Raw genomic sequence first — 25,186 nt, forward strand, 5'->3', positions numbered from 1 at the left:
AACTTCTTAAAACTTTAACACCTCCATTCTCCAGGCGGGCTCCTGACTTCAACAACTTCCTAAAACTTTAACACCTCCATTCTCCAGGCGGGCTCCTGACTTCTTCAACTTAAAATTTTAACACCTCCATTCTCCAAGCGGGCTCCTGAATTCAACAATTTCTTAAAACTTTAACACTTCCATTCTCCAGGCGGGCTCCTGACTTCAACAATTGAAAATTTTAGCATCTCCATTCTCCAGGTGAGCTCCTGACTTCTTCCATTTGAATCATCCTCGTTCAACTGCCTCCCTCAAAAATTGGTGTCTTATTCCTCCGAAAACTGCTGGGGACAACACCAGTTTTTTATTCCTAACTAGGTTATTTTCCTTCTTCACCGACTACTTCCATTTGGAACTACTTTCCTCAAGCTAGTGTCTTCACTTCTCTGGAACCTGCCGGGGATAACACTGCTGGGGAATTATCTTCCCTTTTTAAGACTAGTTATTTTACTTTCTTTAACAATGGTGGGGATGATACTGATTCAAAGACCACTACTCTTAAAACTTGGGTTATCTTGCTTCTTATAAGATTGCTTACTTTAAAACTTGTATTCTTTCTCCCGTAAACTGCGGGGGATTCCATTTCCTTCAATACTTGTGTTATCTTCCATCTTCCCCAAGCGGGTATCTGATTTCAAGAAAATTTTCGCAATGAGAGAAAATTTTCTGCCCCAGTTTGATACTCTTCTTTGTGGCCATGGCTTCCTGCTGTCAATAACATTTCATTTCCCTGCTTCAAATCAAAGAAAAATTTGTTAGTTTAAAACGTAGTGAGTGGTCGTGCCACTCCTGCCGGGGATGGTTTTTCTTTTCTCCCTTTTCCTACTTTGCGTTTTATTACAAAACATGCTGGGGATGATATTATTTGCTGGGGATGATATTCCTGTCGGGGATGATTTTTCTTTTCTCCTTCTTCCCCGCCATGTGTTGTCCGACCATTGCGGGACTTGGTCGAGAATCTGTCGGAGTTGTTCCTGTATCTCGCAAATCTGCTGGGGATCTTCATAACCTTTTAACTGTTGCTTTTCCATTTTTCTCCAACTTCCCCTGGAAATTTGGTCCTCTTGGGATCTAGCCTCATTCATCATTTGGTCTTGCGACCAACTTCTTTTCACTTTGTCGCCTTATCTTTGTCTGTCCTATTCGCATTTTGTTTTGCACCATTTTGGCAACTGGTAGTAAGCTCTGAAAATCTTTTTCAAAAACAAACTGCTGGGGAGGTAAAGTCTTTTAAACCAAGAAATGAAAAAGTGATGATTTCAAAAAAAAAATAGAAAAAGAAGAAATCTTTCTGAACAAATGCTGGGGAAAAGGAAAGAAAAGAACTTATCTGAATGATATAACCGCTCCTAACGATCATGTCGTGCATTTCGGATTAATCAACCCAGTCTATTTGTATCAATCAACCCTTCAGACGACCTCATGTTGCTGGGGATAAACAGGCATTCAACTCTTTGCCAAATGTGGATCCTTTCCGCCAATCTTGTCTTGTCGCCTCATAGTGCCCTTCGAGGGATTTTCACTAATAAGACTCTCTCGTTTCTCTCAACTCCCGTCGTCTTATGGTGCCTGTGAAGGTTTTCACCGATAAAACTCTCTCGTATTATTTCTCTCATCTTTCGTCGCCTTATGGTGTCTGTGAAGGTTTTCACCGATAAGACTCTCTCATTTTATTTTATTTTTCAGCTGGGGATTGGAGTGCTGTCGATATGACTCTGTCTGCTGGGGATTCTTTTCGGTTATCAGTTCATTTCCAATTTATGATCCTCTTCCCTATTAGGGATCAGAGTGTTATGCATGACTTGGCACTTCTCGGATACTGATCGGGAGGTCTTTTTTGGATATCAATATGGGTTTTTGTGTATGGCCAAAAGAAAAGGGGTATCAAAAGGCTCAAAATAATTTTGACGGGTAAAACATTACAACTCTTGAAATCAAACTTTCTTTCCCAAAATTATAAACACAACTTCTGGCCCAGTTTTTTTTGCTTGGGGATTCTTATTTTTTTTTTACACTATGACCGAGCCGTGAGGCGCCTACGTATCCTTTTTTGAGGAATCAGGTCAAACGTAGTTCCCAATTCCCTTGTTTTTCTTGTGATTTTTTCTTTTGTCTTTATTATCATTATTTTTCTCTTTTTCTTTTTCTTTCATTTTAATTACTGATTCCAAAAGAGGGATATGAAAGAATACATAAGGCTCAAAAGGGGAAGCAAAGGATAAAGTGTTTGGATAGAAGAAAGAATTGCCTCCGTCATTTCACTCTCCGATAGATGCCAACCACAAACAAACAATAATTACAATTAAAAGAAATCATACATGATATCTCTTAACTACGTCAGAATTGATAGCCATGTCGACGCATTTCCCGTCGATATCTGTTATACATAAAGCGCCATTGGACAATACTCTAGTTATGATGAATGGTCCTTGCCAATTCGGGGCGAACTTGCCTTTTGCTTCGGCCTGATGTGGCAGGATTCGTTTCAACACCTGCTGCCCCACCTCAAATTTTTTGGGGCGCACCTTCTTGTTGTAGGCTCTCGCCATTCTCTTTTGATATAATTGGTCATGACACACAGCTGCCAATCTCTTTTCATCAATTAGATTCAACTGCTCCAACCGGGCTTTGACCCACTCGTCATCATCAATCTCAGCCTCAGCGAAAATTCGAAGGGATGTAATTTCAACTTTTTCCGGTATTACTGCTTCAGTTCCATATACCAACAAATAAGGGGTTGCACCTACTGAAGTCCGGACAGTGGTGCGATAACCCAACAATGCAAATGGTAATTTTTCATGCCATTGTCTGGATCCTTCTACTATCTTCCTCAGTATCTTCTTGATGTTATTGTTGGCTGCTTCAACTGCTCCATTTGCCTTGGGACGATATGGTGTGGAATTACAGTGTGTAATCTTAAACTGTTGACATACTTCTTTCATCAAATTGTTGTTAAGATTAGCACCATTATCCGTGATGATCACTTTTGGGACCCCAAATCTGCAGATGATATGGGAGTGAACAAAATCCACCACTGCTTTCTTAGTTACCGACTTGAAAGTTTTAGCTTCAACCCACTTAGTGAAATAGTCGATGGTCACTAGAATGAATCTATGATCGTTGGTAGCTGCCGGTTCAATTGGTCCAATGACATCCATGCCCCAGGCAACAAATGGCCATGACACTGACATTGTATGCAACTCTGTCGGTGGAGAATGAATCAGATCTCCGTGTATCTGACATTGATGGCATTTCCGCACGAAATTGATACAATCATGCTCCATAGTGAGCCAATAATACCCTGCTCGAAGAATCTTCTTTGCCAATACATATCCGCTCATATGTGGCCCACAAACTCCAGCATGTACCTCTGTCATAACTGTCGTGGCTTGACCGACATCTATACATCTCAACAATCCCAAATCTGGGGTTCTTTTGTACAACACTCCTCCACTGAGGAAGAATCCATTTGACAATCTCCGAATGGCTCTTTTTTGATCTCCGGTGGCCTGATCCGGGTATATCCCCATCCTGAGGTACTCTTTTACGTCATAAAACCATGGCTCGCCATCCACTTCTTCCTCTACCATGTTGTAATAAACATGCTGATCACGAACCTGAATGTGCAACAGGTCAACATGAATTTTATCTGGATGGTGTAACATCGATGCTAAAGTGGCCAATGCATCGACAACCTCATTATGAACTCTTGGGATGTGTCTGAACTCCACTGATCGAAATTGCTTGCTCAGATCGTGCAAACATTGTCGATATGGTATAAGCTTCAAATCCCGTGTCTCCCATTCACCCTGAATCTGATGCACCAAGAGGTCCGAGTCTCCCAAGACCAAAACGTCCTGGACATCCATGTCTGCAACTAGTCGTAGACCCAAAATGCATGCCTCATATTCAGCCATGTTGTTGGTACAATAGAAATGCAGCTGAGCCGTAATAGGATAATGACGTCCTGTTTCAGAAATAAGTACCGCTCCTATTCCAACACCCTTCGCATTTGCGGCTCCATCAAAGAAAAGCTTCCAACCTGGTTCCTCAGGTAATTCCAACTGATCTATATGCATTACTTCCTCGTTAGGAAAATACGTCCTCAACGGCTCGTATTCTTCATCAACAGGATTCTCAGCCAAGTGATCGGCCAGCGCTTGGGCTTTCATGGCCATCCTCGTCACATAGACGATGTCAAACTCCGTGAGTAATATTTGCCATTTTGCTAACCTCCCTATAGGCATAGGCTTCTGGAAAATATACTTTAGTGGATCCAAGCGGGAAATGAGATAAGTAGTATATGAGGACAAATAGTGCTTCAATTTCTGAGCCACCCAAGTTAGGGCGCAACATGTCTTCTCGAGTTGAGTGTACTTAACCTCATATACTGTAAACTTCTTGCTGAGATAATAGATGGCATACTCCTTCCTTCCTGTAATGTTGTGTTGCCCCAACACGCAGCCAAACGAATTCTCCAGGATCGTTAGATAAAGGATTAATGGTCTCCCCGGCTCAGGTGGAACTAATACAGGTGGATTTGATAAATATCCTTTGATTTGGTCAAATGCTTCTTGACATTCCGCCATCCATTCTACCGCAGCATCTTTCTTCAGTAGTCGAAAAATGGGCTCACAAGTTGCTGTGAGTTGTGCAATAAACCTGCTGATGTAGTTCAACCTTCCTAACAGACTCATTACTTCTGTCTTGTTCTTCGGCGATGGCAAATTTTGGATATCTTTGACGAGTCTAGTTCAATACCTTGCCGACTGATGATGAATCCCAACAGCTTTCCAGATGGAACACCAAAGGCACATTTAGCCGGGTTGAGCTTAATATCATACCTTCGAAGTCTTTGAAAAAACTTCCTTAGGTCTGCTATGTGGTCTTCCTGATGCTTGGATTTTATGATCACATCGTCCACGTACACCTCAATTTCTTTGTGGATCATGTCATGAAACACAGTGGTCATCGCTCTCATGTACGTTGCCTCAACATTTTTCAAACCAAACGACATTACCCGGTAGCAATAAGTTCCCCACGGTGTAATGAATGCCGTCTTTTCCGCATCTTCTTCATCCATCAAAATCTGATGATACCTAGCATAGCAATCTACAAAAGATCCGATCTCACGTCCGGCACAATTGTCGATCAAGATATGGATGTTGGGTAAGGGAAAGTTGTCCTTTGGACTTGCCCTGTTCAGATTGCGGTAATCGACACACACCCTGATCTTCCCATCTTTCTTTGGCACCGGCACCACATTAGCCAACCAATCAGGGTATCAAGTGACACGAATAACCTTTGCTTGCAGCTGCTTGGTTACTTCTTCTTTAATCTTCACACTCATATCCGTTTTGACCTTCCTTAATTTCTGCTTGACGGGAGGGCATGCCGGGTCGGTAGGTAATTTATGAACTACTAAATCCGTGCTTAACCCCGGCATGTCATCATATGACCATGCAAAAACATATTTGAACTCAATAAGTGTTTTGATCAATTCCTCCCTGATATTTGGTGCAATGTGGATGTTTATTTTAGTTTCTCTGATATCGTCGGCATCTCCTAAATTGATGTCTTCTGTGTCATTTAAGTTGGGCCTGGATTTTTCTTCAAACTGGCTTAACTCCATGTTTATCTCCTCGAAGGCTTCATCCTCATCGTATTCTGATTCATTATCATAATAAACCTCTTGTATAGTTAGTTCGGAATCAGATTGATCTTTTAGACTAGGTTGGAGATCCATTGTGCATGCCATGTCGTTAAGACCAGTATGAAAAGAACTGTTCAGGAAAAAAAAGAAAAGAAAGAAACAAGAATTAAAAATAAAAATAAAATAAAATAAGGAATGAAGAAGAAACTTTTCATTTTATTGAATTATGGGATAACAAGGTTTCACACTTTGTTGAGCAATAATAGAAATAAAAAGGAATCTGTATTACAACCCTGGAATAATCCAGAAAACAAAAAGGAAAATCAGAGCCAACTACCAGGACTCCCTCCAAGTAGGAAGAGGAGTAGCTGTCCAATTGTTGACATTAGCCCTAGGCCCCACAAACTGTATGTCTGCCTTACTGGAACCCTCTCCAGCTTCTATCATGTTGACATCTGCGCACATTCTTTCAAAGCCCTCATTCAAATCACCATCTGGCCCGATCAAGGGTCCAAGAACTTCCGGGACTGGCAACTTTCTGCACCCTGCTTTGACAAATGATCTGGACAGGCGTGGGATTGGCTTAGGAAGGACCCTGACTCTTTTCTTCAACTTGCGGGCCCGCTTTACATCCGCTGCGGTGGGCTTGAATCCCAGCCCAAAAGTATCCAGGTTCTTGGGAAAAGAAACTGGCTGGACCATTCCCTGCAGATCAATCCCCAGACCTTTTCCTGGTACAAACCCGCTGTTCAACATCTCTGAGGCTATCATGAAGGTTGCAGCTGTGATTCTGGGAAGTGGAAGGCCCCATCCCTCAGGAATTTTGTCTACTGAGATTGCGTCAAAAACCTGATAAACCCATGGGCCCTTGTCATCGTCGGTTTCTATGAAGGGCACAATAGCATCACTGACGGCATGTGTACCATCATCCCCGTGTACCACAATCTCTTATCTATCCCATTCAAATTTGACCATTTGATGCAGTGTAGAAGGCACTGCTTTGGCTGCGTGGATCCAGGGTCGTCTCAACAAAAGATTGTATGACACCGCCACATCTAGCACTTGAAATTCCATGGTGAACCGACTGGACCAATGGTTAATTCCAGTACGATATCACCCACTGTGTCAGTACCGCCCCCATCAAAACCTCGGACACATATGCTGTTCTTGTGGATCCTATCATCAACAACCTTTAGTTTGTTCAAAGTGGCCAAAGGACAGATATTGACACTTGACCCATTATCAATTAGTACTCGAGTGACCACCGAGTCTTCGCATTTTACCGTCAAGTAGAGTGCCCTGTTGTGTTCTGTTCCATCTACCGGTAACTCATCATCAGAGAATGTCACTCGATTTACCTCGATGATCTTGTGCACTATTTTCTCCAAATAGTTCACTGAGAGCTTGTCCGGGGCATGGGCTTCGTTTAGAATCTTTATTAAGGCCTGACAATGATCGTTTGAATGGATCAATAAGGATAACAATGAAATCTGGGCTGGGGTCTTCCTCAATTGCTCTATGATTGAGTAGTCCTGTGCCTTCATCTTCTTCAAAAACTCCTCTGCTTCTTCCTCCGTCACTGGCTTCTTTATTGTTGCAGGATTGGTCCTTCTCAATTCAGTGGGAACAAAACACCTTCCCGAACGAGTTAACCCCTTGACCTCACATACTTCTTCCACAACCTCCTTTCCCTTATGCATCACTGTCACTTGACTGTAGCTCCACGGTACAACTCTCTCACTTGTTATCGGCAACTGCATTACTGGCCTGATAACAACTGGTTCTACGTGGACTCCCTTCACCACCAACACTGGTGTGCTTGATACTCCCTGCAGCACTGCCTTGACTGACTCTGGTTTCTTCGCAGCAACAGACGAACTTTTCCCCACTACCACAAATGGCTTGTCATCTACCTTTCCCAACTGTACCACTGCCTTTCCACTGGTTGACTTTTTGTTTGGACTGGCACGAATCATCATTACCGATTGTGAGGGTGTTTTAGGTTTCCCTCCTTCGTGCACTAGTTCGATCATGTGGGCCTCATGGTGCATTGGTAACGGGTTTTCATTGATGTTGTGTGCCTCTGGTGCCTGAACCTCAATCCTATTTGTGTCGATAAGATCTTGTACGTCAGTCTTTAACTTCCAACACTTCTCAGTGTCATGCCCGGGAGCCCCTGAACAATATTCACAGCTTACTGAGTGGTCCAGATTTTTGGGAAGGGGATTTGGCAATTTGGGTTCAACAGGACTTAATAGGCCTATCTGCCTCAACTTGTGGAATAGAGTAGTATAGGTTTCTCCCAACAGAGTGAATGTTCTTGGCTTCTGCATCCTTTTATTCCTGAAAGCCTGATTTCCGTGGAAGCTTGGCCCTGACGGATTCCTGTAGACCCTTGGAGGTGGATATGTGTTCTGTGGAGGTGGATATGTGTTTTGTGGGGGTAGATATGTATGTTGGGGAGCCGGCGTGCGCCATTGCGGACGAGCCGGAGGCTGGGTATAAGTTTGGGCGTGATGGACGGAAAAATGTGGCTCTTGTGGTGGATAGTAGGGTTGTGGAGGGTTGTATGGAGTGTGTGGATAGTTTGGGTAATGGGGCCTGGTTTGGTAGTGAGGGGCTGGACCTCTTGATCTGGACCAAGTACCTGCTTCGACTGTTGCGACCTCCTCTCTCTTCTTTTTCCCGAGCGCACCTCCCGTGCCTCTTTGGATAGCCTGAGTTGTGGCCTTGATCGCCGAATAACTTATTATTTTGTTAGATCTGAGTCCCTCTTCCACCATGCCGCCCATTTTTACTACTTCATTAAAAGATTTACCAACTGACGTCACCAAGTGACCAAAGTAAGTTGGCTCCAAAGTTTGTTAGAAGTAGTCCACCATTTCACCTTCCCTCATTGGCGGATCGACTCTTGCTGCTTGTTCCCTCCAATGGAATCCGAATTCCCTGAAGCTCTCTCCAGGCTTTTTCTCAAGTTTTAACAGTGTGAGATGGTCCGGGATGATCTCAAGGTTATACTGGAAGTGACCTGCAAATGCTTGTGCTAGATCGTCCCAGGTATACCACCTGCTAGGATCCTGCCTCGTGTACCATTTGAGTGCGGACCCGCTTAAACTTTGACCAAAATAAGCTATCAGGAGCTCGTAGATATGCCATGGGATCACTATGTCCCTCGTATAGATCAAACTTGGGCATCTTAAAACCTGCCGGCAATTGAACATCGGGGAAAGGACACAGATCTTTGTAGGCCACACTAACTTGGGTGCCCAATCCATGCATACTCCTGAAGGATTGCTCCAGGCTTTTCATTTTACGAAGCACTTCATCCTGCTCCGAATTCTTAGCCGGCCTCTCAGTTTCTGCCGGGAGTTGGAGGTGAGGGGTGTAAGTGTATGGCTCGGGTGATTTAAAGGTTGGTTCAGGGGGATAATACTGGTTATCGTGAGCCTGAAACAACGGCTCGCTGGAGGACCTTTGTAGTGTGGCGAGTGGAGGTGCCCCGAAGACAGGGACAGTTGGCGGAGGAGGGTTTTGTTTGGGTGGTGGATCTTGGGGATTATAGGAAGTTTCCCCTTGATAGTATTGGGCAACGGGGAAGCTCGTTGATGGACCAGTGGGAGGGTGTTCCGGAGTCCGAGACGGTAAGAGGGTAGGAGTAGGGGGAAGGGTTGGTGACGTTTGTCCCCTAGCCCAGGCTAGGTGCATCCCCGCTATCTCTTGTCTCAACCTGTCTACCTCCTCTTTCATCATTTGCATCTCTGTCTTTTCCTCCTCAACACTTTTGTCCGAACCAGACATACTTCTCAGAACGGGCCCTTTAGATCTTGTATGGTAATGGTACTCTTCCAGAACGTTCTAACGAGCTAACTGTTTCGAAACTGATAACAACAAACTTGTTAGTGTTAGAGCTTAACACATATTGCAATTTCACGTTGGGGATGCAATGTTCCTAAGCAGTATAACCATTTCTATCATGTCTTTGTTTCGACCGCATGCATCGTTCTGGCTTATGTATTCACTTTGCCTTTCCCTTTTTTTTAGTGATGGTCGAATCTTATGTGGATTGCCTACGTTTCATGTCCCCGCATGAATCAGACCGGGCGTAGTTCTGCCACAAGTAAAAATAAAGACACAAAAAAAGGCTTATGTGGATTTCATTTTTTTTTCATTTCATTACCAAAATATGCTATTACAAGCTACTCATTTGAAAAAAGACAAACAAAATACAGACTCCACACTATTAACATTGTTTGATTGAAAAGAGAACAGAGGGGTAGACAACAGACTCTTAAAAATAACAAGTGCAGACTTGAATTAGGGATACATTAAAGCCTTGAATTTTGGTGCCCGCGAGGCATCGTTCGGCCTTTCCGCGGGCTTTGGGGCCAGACCTCTTTGCAAGCTATTTAATTCTTCCATAATCCGGTGGACATAACCCATGACTGAGTCAAAAGGGTGTCGCGGGGCATTTTCTCACATGTTATGCACTTCGTGGTAATGTAGTGCCCAATCTCATCGATCCTACCCCTGATTCTATCCCTTTCCATACACAGCTGTTCTATTCGTTGATTCTTTAGTCCCAATACTTGAGTGTTGTCAACGAGCTGATCTTGGAACCTCTCCATTTGTTCTTCCATTCGGGCTATTGAATCATAGCAGCGCTCCCTGTCCGTTCTAGCATCTCGGGCTTGTTTAAAGACCCGGTCTCTGAGAGTGGAATTTGTTTCTCTCAATATTGCAATGCTCCCTTCATAATCCCTTCTCACTTGCCATAGGTGCTTTTTCCGTGCTGCTGTACCTTTTGCCCATCTGGCCCGCATTCTTGCTATGCTAGCCTCGGATCTTTCCAAGTCTTTTCGGCTTTCAATGACCTGATTCCTTAACCCTGCTATCAACCTTTTATCGGACTGGCTCATCCGTTGGTTGTCGGCATCCATTATGACTTGTCAGTTTTGAGCTCTAAGGGAGTCATTCTCTTGGGCTGATTTCTTTCTGTCCCCTTCATTGGCTGCGGTCTGAACGTCTTTTTCAAACTAAAGATCTATGACCTGCTGTTTCAGCTTGCCTATTGTGGCCCTGTATTCTTTTTCCTTTGCCAACCAGTCCCAATGCTCTTGTGAGGACTTGGCAAATTCTTGAAGGTGAGGTCTTTTAGCCGGCCTTCCAGACGACACTTCCCCTTTGTACCAAGCCTGATATCCAGGTGAAACTTCCCCTCTTTCCTGATTCAGTACACAAGTATTTGCCTCTAAGTATTGACATTGGCTCCAAATCTGGCGGACCCTTGCTTCAGGAAACTGGCCATCGGAACTGATCTCAATCACTTGGGTGCTTAGATCCTCATCTTTCGGCACTATCTGACACCTCCCAAGTTGCCTCAAAACCCGATACGGCGCATAAGGTTGAATGCTTTTAAGTCCCATCAAGAGAAAATGGGGCCTAGCTGCTGGCATGTATATGACTTCGTCGATCGGTAACCATCCCAGTGTCCACTGTATTTGACTGGAGTTGAGGGTCCAAAAATATGAGGTCCATGCCGAGACTCCTTCATGTAGGCGGACCTCATTAATTCTGGTGTAGAACTCCTCTATGCAGGTTTTCTCAGAAGATCCATGGCTCAGGAACTGGGCTCGGTGACATAGGTATTCGGTCATCCACATTTGCAATAACAAGTTACACCCTTCAAAAAAGTTCCCTCCGGCTTTGCAGGCCGTGAGAGCTCGGAACATATCAGATACAATCATGGGCGCAAGTGTGCTATCATTTCGAGTGAGCAAAGTACTGACGACCCCAACTATCTTTATGTCAATATTCCCGTCTTTTCTTGGGAACACTAAAAGCCCTAAGAAGGTTATCATGAAAGCAACCCTTCTATGTTTATCCCACTTTTGACGGTTACTTTTGCTGCAAAACTTGTTTTCTGGCTTGTTGAATCCTCCTATGTGGCCGTATCTTTGGTATATGAAGCTCAGAGTGCAAAAACCTTTTGCCAAGTCAGGGTTATGGATTGTTCTGACTATCTTTAACGAGTACAAAAATCGGTGCACCGCTACGGCTCTTGGAGCAACCAGGTATTTATGCCTAAATGGAACCTCAGCACTGCCGATGTACCCTGCTATTTCCTCTAAAGTCGGGGTGAGTTCAAAGTCCGAGAAGTGGAAGACATTGTGCGCAGGGTCCCAGTAAGGGACCAGTGCCCTTATAATATCCCCTCGAGGCCTGATACCCAACAAACTCGTGAGACCTTTCAGATGTTTCTTGACTTCATCACGCCCTTCTTTGCCTAAATCATTCCACCATAGCCGCAACTGGAAGGGGATTTTATTCATGATTGAAAAAGGTTCATTTTGAGTCGTGCTCATTCTGCACATTTATTAATATGATTAAACAAAAGAAAATTTATTTGACTCAAAACAATTTGATTATTTTTCCTTAACAAACCAGATTTTCCGAACACGACCTTTTAGCACTTCAGGGACGAAGATTTTAAGGTCGTGCGAGTTAACCAATCAATAATAAAAATAAAAAAAATGATAGAAGTGGCCGTTTATACAAAGTCAGCCTTCCGGCGTCCCTTTTGGGAACATTCGGCTATTTTTGATAAAAATGACTTCACCCGACTCTATGACGAAAAATTAAAATTTTGACATTTTTTTGGGCTATTTTTTGCAAAATGGGAGGTTGGACCCGACGAGGGTTGCCTACGTATCTCACACCCTGTGAGAATCAAATCGGCGTAGTTCGCCCAACCTAAACTAAACTTGTAAACAAGACTCCTTTCCTTTGTTTTTTTCAAATAAATCAAACTAAAAAAAAGACAATTTTTTTTTTCATTTTTTCGAAAATTTTGACAGGGTTTTGACACTACTTGGACATTGGTTTTATTTTCTAAAAATAAGTAGTTATCTCCCTACACTGCTATTTTTTTCTCTTTTTTCACAATTTTTCCAAAAATTCCTCATTTCAGAAGCCGGTCAGCATGCAGATCTGAAGCAAATAAATGTGCAAAACAAACAGGATGCAGCAGGATGGTCTTTTTTCATTTCAGGTTGCTTGTCCTAGACGGACCCAACCCCTGTGTTGAGTCCCCTAAGTCAAATGCAACATGATGCAAATAAACGTTCCTACTAGGGATCCGGCATGAAGTCAAGTTATTCTAGGTTCAACCTGGGTATATGTTCTAGACAGTGTACCCGAGCGGACAACTCGAGTTGAGGAAGGAGCTTCTTTCCGGGAACCAAAAGGCCAGCAGCTTAGAAACTTTCCGAGCCTCTTTTATTTCAGGGTATTGACACTAACAAAATAGGGAGTCTCAACCAGTAAGCATATCCCCGAAGGTGAGAAGAGAAGGTTTCGGCGCAGTTTATATGTACAGTTCAAATATTATCAAAGCGGTAAAAAACATCATTTTGCACATTTAGGCCAAAACATGTAATAAGATCAAATAATAAATAAAGCCAAATATAACAATTCATCTAAGCTCGAATTCTGAACCCTGAACCAGAGATTCTGGGTCTGGGTCCCCAGCAGAGTCGCCAGAGCTGTCACACCTCCTTTTTCGCCCGCGCTACCGAAAAGGGGCGCGGAGGGAGTTTTTCCAATTAAAGGACGATCGAAACGGGATTTGTTTATTTGTTTCAGAGTCGCCACTTGGGAGATTTAGGGTGTCCCAAGTCACCAATTTAATCCCGAATCGAGGAAAAGAATGACTTTGTATTACAGTCCGTGAACCAGAAATCCGGATAAGGAATTCTGTTAAACCCGGGAGAAGATGTTAGGCATTCCCGAGTTCCGTGGTTCTAGCACGGTCGCTCAACTGTCATATTCGGCTTGTTTATCTGATTTTAATTCATATCGAACCTATGGGCCAATTTAAACCTTTTACCGCTTTTACTATTGTTATTTTTTAACAGAGAATTACAACGTTGGGAGAACACATCTTGAGCCACGTCACATCAATGTACCCATGGTTATCGACACGTTCCAACTTCATTGAGATTTAGATTTGGGTCACATAAATGCACACCCGTATTTAAGAAGGTAAGATTAATTAAGGCGCGTCCTAAAGAGACTAACGTATTGTTATTTTAGGAAGAGGCCGTGAAAATTCATTAAACGACCAACTCCGAAGTCTAACCAATTATTGTATATGTTTATTGAGGGCCCCGCAATTTGTAATTTATTTGGCGAGGCGCGCCTCATTTTATTTTAAAGGTCATCCTATATTGACTATGTTTTCTATTTTCGTTTATCTCTAAAATAAATGAAGAAAAGATCCTACTTTATTTACATACTTACGAGTTATTATAGTTAAGTTTCGAACATGATTCGTTAAATAAAAAATGAACTCAGTAAGAGCAGTCCGTTTGACAGTTATGGGCCCAGGTTCGACGTATAAGGGGGAAAACCGGACCTGGGCCATCCTACTTCAAATTGGGCCTAGTTAATGGTTTCTACACATATTCATAATTTGCCAAACTAAAAAATGGTGTCATTTTGTTAACAAATTTCTGCCAATTTAAAGTGACATTCTACTGGAAGGAATGAACCTGAAAAATCTGTTTTTTTATCCTAAACCACTTAGATGCTGAAATTAACCAATGGTATCTAATTGAAACTGTTCTTACGAATTTAGATAAGCAATTTGTTAATTGTAATAGTTTAAACTATTGAGTAATCAACCTACGGCCTGATGTGTATTTGGAACATGCTTTTAAACAAAATAGACTGAAATAACAGAACATTACTACTACATCATTAGTCTTTATTAACTAAAAGCATACAGGGGGCAGAGGTTTTACAACTAAATTACTATAGAATAGGCATGTCCAGTTATACATAAACAAACACCTACATGACTCTAATGAAAGAAGTGTTCAGATGCGTATACAAGTAAGTAGACAACTGTAAAGAATTTAAGACTTCAACCCTTCACTTTTGTATTCATGCTTCAAATTCTTAGATTACAAGGTTCAGCCATTCGATTGTGTACCTGATATTTGGAAAGCAAAGAAGTAGAGGAAAATCAGTAGAAGCAGCAGTAGTGTAAGCAACAACACAGCAGATTCAGCAACACAACAACAACTAGTGAAGCCAATAATAACCAGTAATAGACACCCCGTGGCAGATTTAAAGAAAACCAGGCAGAAAACCAAGCAGTAACCCAATGGAACAATGCTCAACCAATCGAAAACTAGGAAATACCAAGCTGAAATCCAACAGTACCAAAAGAACACAGACAGATGCAAGAAAAAGTAGTTTCTGATTTGTCAAACACTCAAAGGAAAAGACAAGCTGAAGCTCTTTGATGTAAAGCTTAGCCTTGTGAGGATCAACCCCTATTTTGTTCTAAATGAGCCTATTTATTGGCAAAGTAGGCAAGCACCAGGCTGCCTTGATACCTTCAGACCTTAACTCTGCCCATACCCCTTAACTTCCATGCCTAAGTGTCTTTTTCTTTATGCCCACTATATTGTTCCTCATGCTTGTCCTATTGTTCTAATCAAGAGTTATGGGTTTATTAGAGTATTTATTTTAAACTCCCATGCTCTTATGTCTTGTTCCCCATTGTCATTAAATTAATAGTATTTTAATTAACCACTTGACAGACCCTTAAGTTAATTCTGATAAAACCCTGTCAAATGCCAAAATTACCCTTAACCCCCTGAAGATTACTGTTATGCCCTAACTCTTAATAGCCAGTATATAAACCCCTCTAAATTCAACTAATCACTGATTACTAACTATCAGATTATACAGCTATGACCAATTCAATCCTATCCAAACACACAAAATGATTTCAGGCAGAAGGGATGAGGGAATGAGGTTCATGTGGCCTTAAAATAAGCATGCCAGTTTGGTTCAAAGAAGTAATTGGATACATTCAACAACTTCAACTCAATCACATAAGAACAGAAAAGAAGCAGAAATGACGAACACTGGAATGAGTCAAAGAGATAAACTATTGTCATGTTTCCTCCTTCTTTTAATCAAACTAAACGGCGATATTTAAACATTCGATTACACGATATAACAGATAATGATTAATCGATACACAATTAGACTCAACAGGGCACCTATATGAACCACTTGACGACATTAATCAGATTAAACACGTAGTCCATTACGATAGGTACAACTAACAGACAAACAAAAGAATCGACCAGATAAAAGGTCTTATGAAGACAGACAGAATTAAAAGAAAAAATGACAGAAAAATCAAACAAATTAAACTAACATGTAAACAAATACAAATAGCACACAAACAGAAGGAAAGAAAGGAGAAATTACCTCGGAAGCTTAAGAACAAAAATGTCCCATGCTCGAACTGGACTCGACCTCTTTGAGGTCGAACGAACTTTAATTGAAGTGTCCTCAACTGAGAACACCTTGATTAAGGTCTATTAGACCCCAATTCTTCCTTTAAACAGGACAGACCCCCATGGTTTTGAGTTCTAGGGTTCATACGGTCCGATTTGGGGCTTGAAGGTCTCTACCTAGATTCGAACAGAATTAATGGTGGTTTAAGCACGAGGGAGGTCAGGTGGTTGGTTGGTGTGATTTTGGGACTCATTAGGTGATTTAGGGTTTTGGCTCGAATCTTCGATTGAAGATTCGAGAACACTGGGGATGATTCGAAGTTAAGTGACCAGGGATTCGTGTTCAGGGTGGTGTGGAGGTTCAGTGGTGTGGCTATGGCGGCCGGCGGCGTTGTTGCCTCCGGGTTTTAGATGGGAGGATTTGGTGGCAGCTAGGGTTATCGAGGGGGTCGGTCTCTGAGTTTGAGAGAGACGAAGGAGTGAGAGAAGGGGGAGGGTTTGGTTTGGGGGGCGTGGGGTGAGAGATTGAGGCTTTTATACGGGGGAGGGAATTGATCCTGGGCCATTCGATCTGATGAGATCAATGGACCGGATCAATACACTTAATGGGAACAGTGTCGTTTGGTTTTAGTTGGGGGTCGGTTCAAACCGGGCAACGGGTCGGGCCATGGAATGGGTAAGGGAGACGGATTTTGAGTCGTTGGATCATGTAGGGTCAATGGCTATGATTGATTGCCGCTGAAACGACGTCGTTTCAGCGACCGTGGGAATGGACCGGGCACAAGGGCGTTTGGACTGGGCCGTAAGGGGGTTATTTCGGTTTGGGCCAGGTTGATTCAATTCAAAACTGGCCCAGTCCGACTTTCTCCTCATTTTCCACTTGTTTCTTCTTCTTTTTTTCTCTTATTTCAATTAATCAAACTGGAATTCCAATTCAAATCATAAACCAAGTTAAAAATACTAATTAATCCTTAACAACAAGTATCACACACAATTAAATACCAACTAAATAAAATCACACATCTAAATGCAAGTACATGTCTTTGTGGTCTTCATTTTTGCAAATCCACATATTGTTTAACTAACTCCTGAGTAAATCTTAAATGCACATGCAATACATATTTTTGTATTTTTCTTAATTAAGGTAGAAATAAATATGCATAGACAAAATATGGACAAATCACAAAAGACACAAAACTATTTTGCATTTTTGGGAGTAGTTTCTCGCAGGGCAAAAATCACGTGCTCACAACCGTGGTTGCAATTTCACAAAATGAGTTGATTCCTACCAGAACCGTCACCGGTTGGAGGGTATGCATAGATTACCGAAAGTTGAATAAAGTGACCCGCAAGGATCTCTTTCCTTTGCCTTTTCTTGATCAAATGTTAGACCGACTTGCTGTGCGTGCCTTCTACTATTTCTTGGATGGGTATTCTAGGTACAACCAAATCTTGATTGCTCCGGAAGATCAGGAGAAGACCATATTCCCTTGTCCATATGGCACCTTTGCTTTCTCTATGATGTCTTTTAGATTGTGTAATGCACCGGCTACATTTTAGTGGTGTGTGATGGATATTTTCACTGATATGGTGGAAAACATTTTGGAGGTGTTCATGGACGTCTTTAGTGTTGTGGGAGACTCATTTGATGAATGCTTCAAGAATCTTGATAGAGTTTTGGCCCGTTGTGAAGAAACCAATATGTTCTCAATTGGGAGAAATGCCACTTTATGGTGGAAGAGGGCATAGTTCTTGGCATAAAATTTCAAAGCATGGTATTGAGTTAGACAAAGCAAAAATTGATGTGGTTTCAAGTCTCCCTCCCCCTACATATGTCAAGGGAGTTCGAAGTTTTCTTGGGCATGCGAGGTTCTACTGGAGATTTATCAAAGACTTTTAGAAGGTGGTGAATCCCTTGTGCAAGTTGTTGGAAGAAGATGCCAAGTTCGTGTTTGATGAAAAATGTATGCAAGCCTTTGAACTTCTCAAGCTTAAGTTGACCACTACTCCTATCATTACCGCACCAAATTGGAGCTTGCCTTTTGAGCTCATGTGTGATGCGAGCGATGTTGCGGTTGGAGTGGTCTTGGGTCAAAGAGTGAACAAAATGTTTCATCCGGTGTACTATGCGAGCAAGACAATGAATGATGCTCAAGTGAACTACACGGTGACTGAGAAAGAACTTTTGGCTATTATGTTCGCAATGGAAAAATTTTGGTCGTATCTCATGTGTTCTAAGGTTATTAATCATACTGACCATGCCGTACTCCGGTACCAGATGACGAAGAAGATTCCAAAGCTAGACTGATGCGATGGGTATTGTTACTTCAAGAGTTTGATTTGGAGATTGTGGACCGGAAGGGTAGTGAAAACCAAGTGGCAGACCACTTGTCCCGCTTGGAGGAGGAGGGGAGGCCTCGTGATGGCCTAGAAATCAATGATTCATTTCCCGACAAACAACTCCTTTCGGTGTCGATGAATGATATGCCATGGCTTGCGGATGTTGCTAATTTCCTTGTGACTAGTATAATCTCGTGTGAGCTCTCTTCTAACCAAAGGAAGAAGCTCAAGCAGGATAGTTTGGATTTCTATTGGGATAAGTCGTACTTGTTCAAGATTTGCATTGATGGTGTGATCCAAAGGTATGTCCCGGAGGAAGAGCAATTTAGTATCTTGGAGGCTTGTCATTCCTCTCCCTATGGTGGCCATCATGGTGGGGCGAGGACGACTTCCAAAGTTCTTAGTTGTGCGTTTTATTGGCCAACTTAATACAAAGATGCAAGTGGACTTGTGAAGAGGTGTGACGAATGTCAAAGAGCGGGTGGAATTTCGAAGAAATATGAGATACCTCTCAATACCATCCTCGAGGTTGATATTTTTGATGTATGGGGCATTGATTTCATGGGCCCATTTGTTAGCTCGTGTGCGAACACATACATTCTTATGGCAGTGGACTATGTTTCAAGGTGGGTTGAAGCCGTGACTTTGCCCAACAATGAGGCCCGGAGTGTTGTTGCATTTCTCAAAAAGAGCATTTTTACAAGGTTTGGTACTCCTCGTGCAATTATAAGTGATGGGGGTCTCATTTTTGCAATATAGATTTTGACACTTTGCTTGCGAAGTATGGTGTCAATCACAAGGTTTCTACTCCCTATCATCCTCAAGCAAGTGGTCAAGTTGAAGTCTCCAACAGGGAAATCAAAAGTATATTGTCAAAGACGGTCAATGCTAATAGGACCGATTGGTCAAAGAAGTTGGATGACGCTCTATGGGCTTATAAGACTGCTTACAATACTTCGATTAGTATGTCTCCGTATCGGTTGGTGTTTGGGAAAGCTTTCCATCTACCGGTTGAGTTGGAGCACAAGGTCATGTGGGCTTTGAGGAAGCTAAATCTTGAATGAGATGTTTCTTCGTGTGGAACAGCTTAATGAACTTGATGAATTCCGATTCCATGCCTACTCCAGTTCTTCCTTGTACAAGGACAAGATGAAGTACCTTCATGATAAATATGCTCGTAGCAAGGAGTTCAAAGTGGGTGATTTGTTTCTCTTATTCAACTCTCGGTTACGTCTGTTTCCGGGAAAGTTTAAGTCAAAATGGAGTGGACCTTTTGAAGTGGTGTGTGACCCCATTTGGTGCACTTGATTTAAAGAACAAAAATGGAAAAGTTTTTAGAGTGAATGGGCATAAGGTCAAGCACTACTTAGGAAAGATTGATGACAGCCACGTGGTGGCTCTTCTTCATCTCAAATGATTTGATGGTAACCTGCGCGTGTCGCGACGTTAAATCAGGCACTTCTTGGGAGGCAACCCATGTGTTTTTCTTCTTGTTTTTCTTTTATTTACATTGTTGGATATGATTTATTTTTGGAGTGACCAGTTGTGAAATGTTACAGGTTTGTGTTAATGCAGTGCAGGACATGGTGGAAAAATTGTTGAAGTCTTTGAAGTTTTCAATGCGAACCGTACTATATTTTGTGCAACTGCAGAGAACCTAATGCGGGGAGCACAAACTTAGTGCGGACCGCACTGATTAAAGAGTAAAATACCTGCTCTCTGAGGTTTACCATCACGGTCGCATTGCATTTAATGTAGTCCTCGGTGGTCCACTACGGCCGCAATGCATTTTGTGCGGACCGCAGTGGCTGCCTTGTCTAAATCTTGTGACTTTGAGCAGTGCGGATCACATTGCCATTTTGTGCAGTTTGCATTGTGGTAGGTAAGGTGGGTCCCAAGACTTTTTCTATAAATAGTACCTGAGGCCCAACATTAGAACTTTTCGATCCTTTTGCTCTGTGAACTCATAAAATCACTGTTCATCGTCCCTATTGCTCGTAATTAACTGCTAGGAATCATTAATCTTCACTTCTTCTCACAACTGGTAAATTTAACTTCTTTTAGTTGTTTTAATTTTGTTATTTTCTTTTAATTTTTGTTTTTCTTGTTCTTCTTCTTGACATACCTTTATTTCTTTCAGTAGTGTAGACTAGGGTTAGTAAATTCTTGTTTATTGTTAGATTAGGTAGTTAAAAACACTGGGAAAATACTTAAGGACCTTTCTCAGGTGTAAAAATTGGACTAAAAATTAAATTATTTTGAACCCTAAGTTAGTGCTGTGGCTGGGAACTCAGTGCGGACCGCGGTGAAAATTATGCGGTCCACGGTGCTCTTCTGTGGTCCGTAGTGGAATTTTGTGCGGACCGCATTGCTACAAGTCCTGGAATCTGATAATTGAGGACCATGACCGCATTGCATTTTGTGTGGTCCGCGAAGCAATTATTCAGAGAGTGGGTAGTCTGAACCCCACCTTTGTGCGGACCGTATTGGCATTTTTTGCGGTCCGCATTGACCTCTGTGCGGCCGCACTGTGCAATATCTGCTGCTGTATGCAACTTTTTCTTTTCTGCAACTGTGAACTTAATTGCTTCTACTGATACTAACAAGTCTAATGGTTGTTGTTTGTAGACAATGGTGAAACAAAGAGGCAAGGTTCTAAACAAGCTGGTAGAGGAGAATCCTCCCGGGGAGAGAAACAGAAGATGCTAAGATTGACTCCCAAAGCCCGACAAAACATTAAAAACATGAGGAAGCTCCTTAAAGCTGCTGATAGGGTCATTGACTAGTCTGGGAGTGCATACGAGCCCTCCCGAGATATATCTTCAAACTCAATCCCAGAGTACATCCATGACTGACCAGAGAGAAACAGACTGAGACACTTCTCCCCCTTCCCCCACTGCCCAAGCTTCAGTAAATGTATCTTCTAGGTCGTCTAAGGGCTCAGCTGAAGGCAGTGAGGATGAATACTCCACCTCTCCCACAACTTCATTATCTGTAGAGGGTGCAGTAAGAGAAGAGGGGGAATCAGGAGAAGAAGAGGTAGTAGGAGAAGGCGGTAAACCTCAGGTGGGAGGAATTGCTAGAACTAGAAAACCGGAGGTATGGCAAGACCGGTTTATGAGTGAGGTAGCCTACCATAAATTCAGAGAATGGTGTCCTGTTAGGAAATTGATCCCGGAGAGGAGTTTTGTTGATAGAAACCTCTTGCCTCATAACCCCATTGTGAGAAGTCGGTTTAGAGAGAGAGTGGGCTAGGAATATTTTTTAAACAACTGTGAGGATGCAAACGAGCACTTGGTCAAGGAATTTTACTCCAATGTTGCCCACATCAAGAAGGGCACCAAAATGACCAAGGTGCGCAATTGAAAATGTTGTTTGATAAGAAAACAATAAACGACTACTTGGGCTTCGATGAGGAGGATGAGTCGTTGTATTTGGCAAAGATGGAATTAGGTGAGGAGGTATGTCCTTGGTTGGCACAGTATCTGACAATCCTAGGTACCACCCCCCATTGGTTGAATGCGGGAGAGAAAATTTTGAGGAGAAGTTTGAATTTCGAGGCCAAGGGTTGGGAAACATTTGTAGGTAGCATATTGGACCCCACTACACATGACAACTCACTCCCTCTTCACCGGGCAGTACTGGTAGCATCAATCATGGCGGGGTACCCGATTAATGTCGGGAAGGTGATGTCTCAGGTGATTACACAGGTAGGCAGTGAAGGTGACAGAAACTACCCCTTCTCCAGCTTCTTAACCATGTACTTCACGGACCTCAAGGTATAAAAGCGGCCATTTGATATCAAAGTGAAAGCAAAGGCCCCGTTCTCATGGTACAACATGTAGGGTGATGACAACCCTAAAAGCAAGAACTACAAGGGAACAACCACTGTTGCAACTAGCCAGTCTAAAGAGCCAGTAGTGGTAGTAGCTCCTACTCAGCCTTCATCCACCTTAGCGGACATGCCCCCTGGTCCATCCACTTTAGCAGCACCAAACATACCCTCCACCCCGACCGACCCAGTGACTGCCCACCGTCTGAGCCAAGCCCTTCTTAGCATCAACAACTAGATGCAGATAGCTTCCTCTAAGTTGTTTGTCCTTACATCTACAGTGGAAGCTCAGTCGACACCTTCTCCTTCGCAGGTCCCACAGCATATTGAGGACGCCCTCAAGGATATCTTGGACAACTAGAAGAAGATCCTGGACACTTAAAAAGTGCTTACAGAGGCTATGGGTTCTCATGGAAAATCTCTCAAGGAGCTTGCTAGGGAGGCCAAGAAGATGAGAAAGACTCGGGCTTCCAAGGAGTCCGTGAAGGAGTTGAGGGTTGAGGTTGACAGGTTGAAGGCAGATCATTTGCCTTTGGATTTATTGCTACAGGACCCTGTGCCAGCATCTCATCCCCAACCAGAGTAGTCCCAAAGGCCTCCTAAGAGGAAGAGAATGATTCCCTAGCAGATGATGCAGTCATCCAGTTGGCAGACCCACCAGAGACCTCCTCCTGTCAGCCACAGGATGCAGCCTATGAGACTGTCCAGGTCCAAGCCCAGGTCCCAGCAGTAGGTCATAGGGAGCTAATCTGAGGTTCCCAAGCATATTGAGGACCCAGGGACCACTCAGGATCCCACGTAGTCAGACGAGCCATAGGGAGTCTCTATATCCTTTTTCCTTTTATTTTTGGTGCTTATTTGGTTTAGTTGGCATTGAGGACAATGCCAACTTTAATTTGAGGGGGTAAGTCCTACATTGATTTGTTGGATGATTGTATATATTTGACAGTTTTTATGCTTTCTTTATTTTTCATCATTGGTATGTATATAAGTTTAGCACTTCTTTACATTTTTCGTACTTTTTTACTTTGGGCCTGTATATAAAGTTTATGTTACATTGTATATATTCATCCCCTCTATTGTATATTCGATTAAATTCCCTCTTGTAAATATTCATTTTACTTTCTACATTTTTCTTTTTCGTAGCTTCTTATTTATGTTTGTAGCTTCTTGTTTTGAACGTTTGCAATAAGCCTTTGGTTTTCTTAATGCCACGGTTTTTTCCAAAGGTGGAGTTTGTGTAAATTGGGTGGCTCTTTCCAATGATGGATGGTGTGACAACCTTCTTAAGGGTTTGAGTTTATTTTTCTTTTTGCTTCTAGTAGTTAGGGGTAAGGTTGCCTCAAGTAAAGCTTCACTTGGGCCTAGCACATTTGCCTTTGATCTCATGGTCAAAAACAAATCGTTGTGTTTAGGATGGTGAAAGTCGTGACCGTAAGACTCTTGTGTTGACCGATAATCATCAAGTGGTTTTTCGGGACCATTGTGTGCTCAAATTTTATCTAAGGTCATTGTGGGCCCCCGACTCTATGTCTTTAGCGATCCCATAGCTTGTGTGGTGAGAAATTGCATTGCAAGTCCAAGTCCCGAGCCATTGATCTAGAACTTACCCTGAATGTTTGTTGAGACGAAATCCTAAGTGAATTTAGATTTGAGACATGATTATAGGCTTTACTTGATCCAAATGATAGCTTGAACACGTCCATAGCCTACCAAGGATAAAATCCCTAGTCAACCCTTTTGAGCCTTAGACCTTTTTCTTTCAAGAACCATGAAACAAGCCTTTACCCATTCTAAAAGATACCCTATCTTGGCACTCGATCTTTCCTTAGCACATGGCAAAAGTATAAGTTTGGGGGGAGAGACAGGAATGGAAACAAAGTGATAAAAAAGTACAAATGAAGAAAAGGAAAGGCAATGAAAAATAAAGAAAAGCAAAACGACAAAAACAATGCTCAATGTAGAATTGAATAAAAAGGGATTCAAGAAAAACAAAGAATGAAAGGTGTGGAAAATTGAGAAAGGAGAAAAGATTTGAAATGTATAACAAAAGGTGACAGTGTGTCTATCTAACCCCTTAGAAAGAAGTGAAAAGACTCAAAAAGTCAAGTGAATTTGTGCCAAAATGAAATAAAAGAAGTGCTAGAGATAAGATGGAACCTACTTAGACCAAACATTGCCTACCCGGAACCAAAAACATTCACTATGTTTCCACAAAAGCCATATATGATCTTGAGTTGAATGAAACTTACATTAGTGGTGACTCACATAAGGGCAAGCATATTGTACTTAGAGACGGACTTGTGACTTTTCCTTGAGAGAGATGAGTGAATTTTCATTAACCTTATTCTGAGTGCCACTATTCTAAAGGTGAGGTTTGCTTAGGGAGAGCTAAGTATGTGTGAGTTTGGGTTCCACAATGACCAAAGTAATAGAAAGAGTTCTTTGATGTATTGAGTCAATTCTTGATGCTCTTGTGTCACACTTAATCCATGGTGTTTAAAAGAGTAAATGTTGTTAATGATTCACTTGTATTGAGGGCAATTGTTAGTCTCAATTGATGCTAGATGAGGTCACTTTATGACAACTGAATTTTCTTGGATTTTCTCTTAAGAGGTAGGTCTTATTTTGTTTGCTTGAGGACATGCAAAAGCTTAAGTTTGGGGAAGTTGATAACTAGGGATTTTGATACATTTTATACTCCTTAATGCTAAAGTTTTGCTTAGAAATATGTACAAAATAGTCTTAAAAGGCTCACAAGTTGTGCTTGATTGCAGGTTTGATCATCAAGGTGACAACATGTCAAAGATCAGCTCAAAAAGAAGTGAAACTTGCACAAGTATCAAGACAAGAAAAAGCTCAGGCAAAACAGGGTCAGTGCGGCCGCACACCATTCTGTGTGGTCCGCACAAGTGAGGTTCAGAGAGGCTGCTATTCAGGCAATGCGGCCGCACGAGGTTTTGTGCGGTCTGCACTGGGATCAATGTGTCCACACTCGATTTA

This window comes from Nicotiana sylvestris, chromosome 1 (genome assembly GCF_000393655.2).
Source record: "Nicotiana sylvestris chromosome 1, ASM39365v2, whole genome shotgun sequence".
Taxonomy (NCBI): domain Eukaryota; kingdom Viridiplantae; phylum Streptophyta; class Magnoliopsida; order Solanales; family Solanaceae; genus Nicotiana; species Nicotiana sylvestris.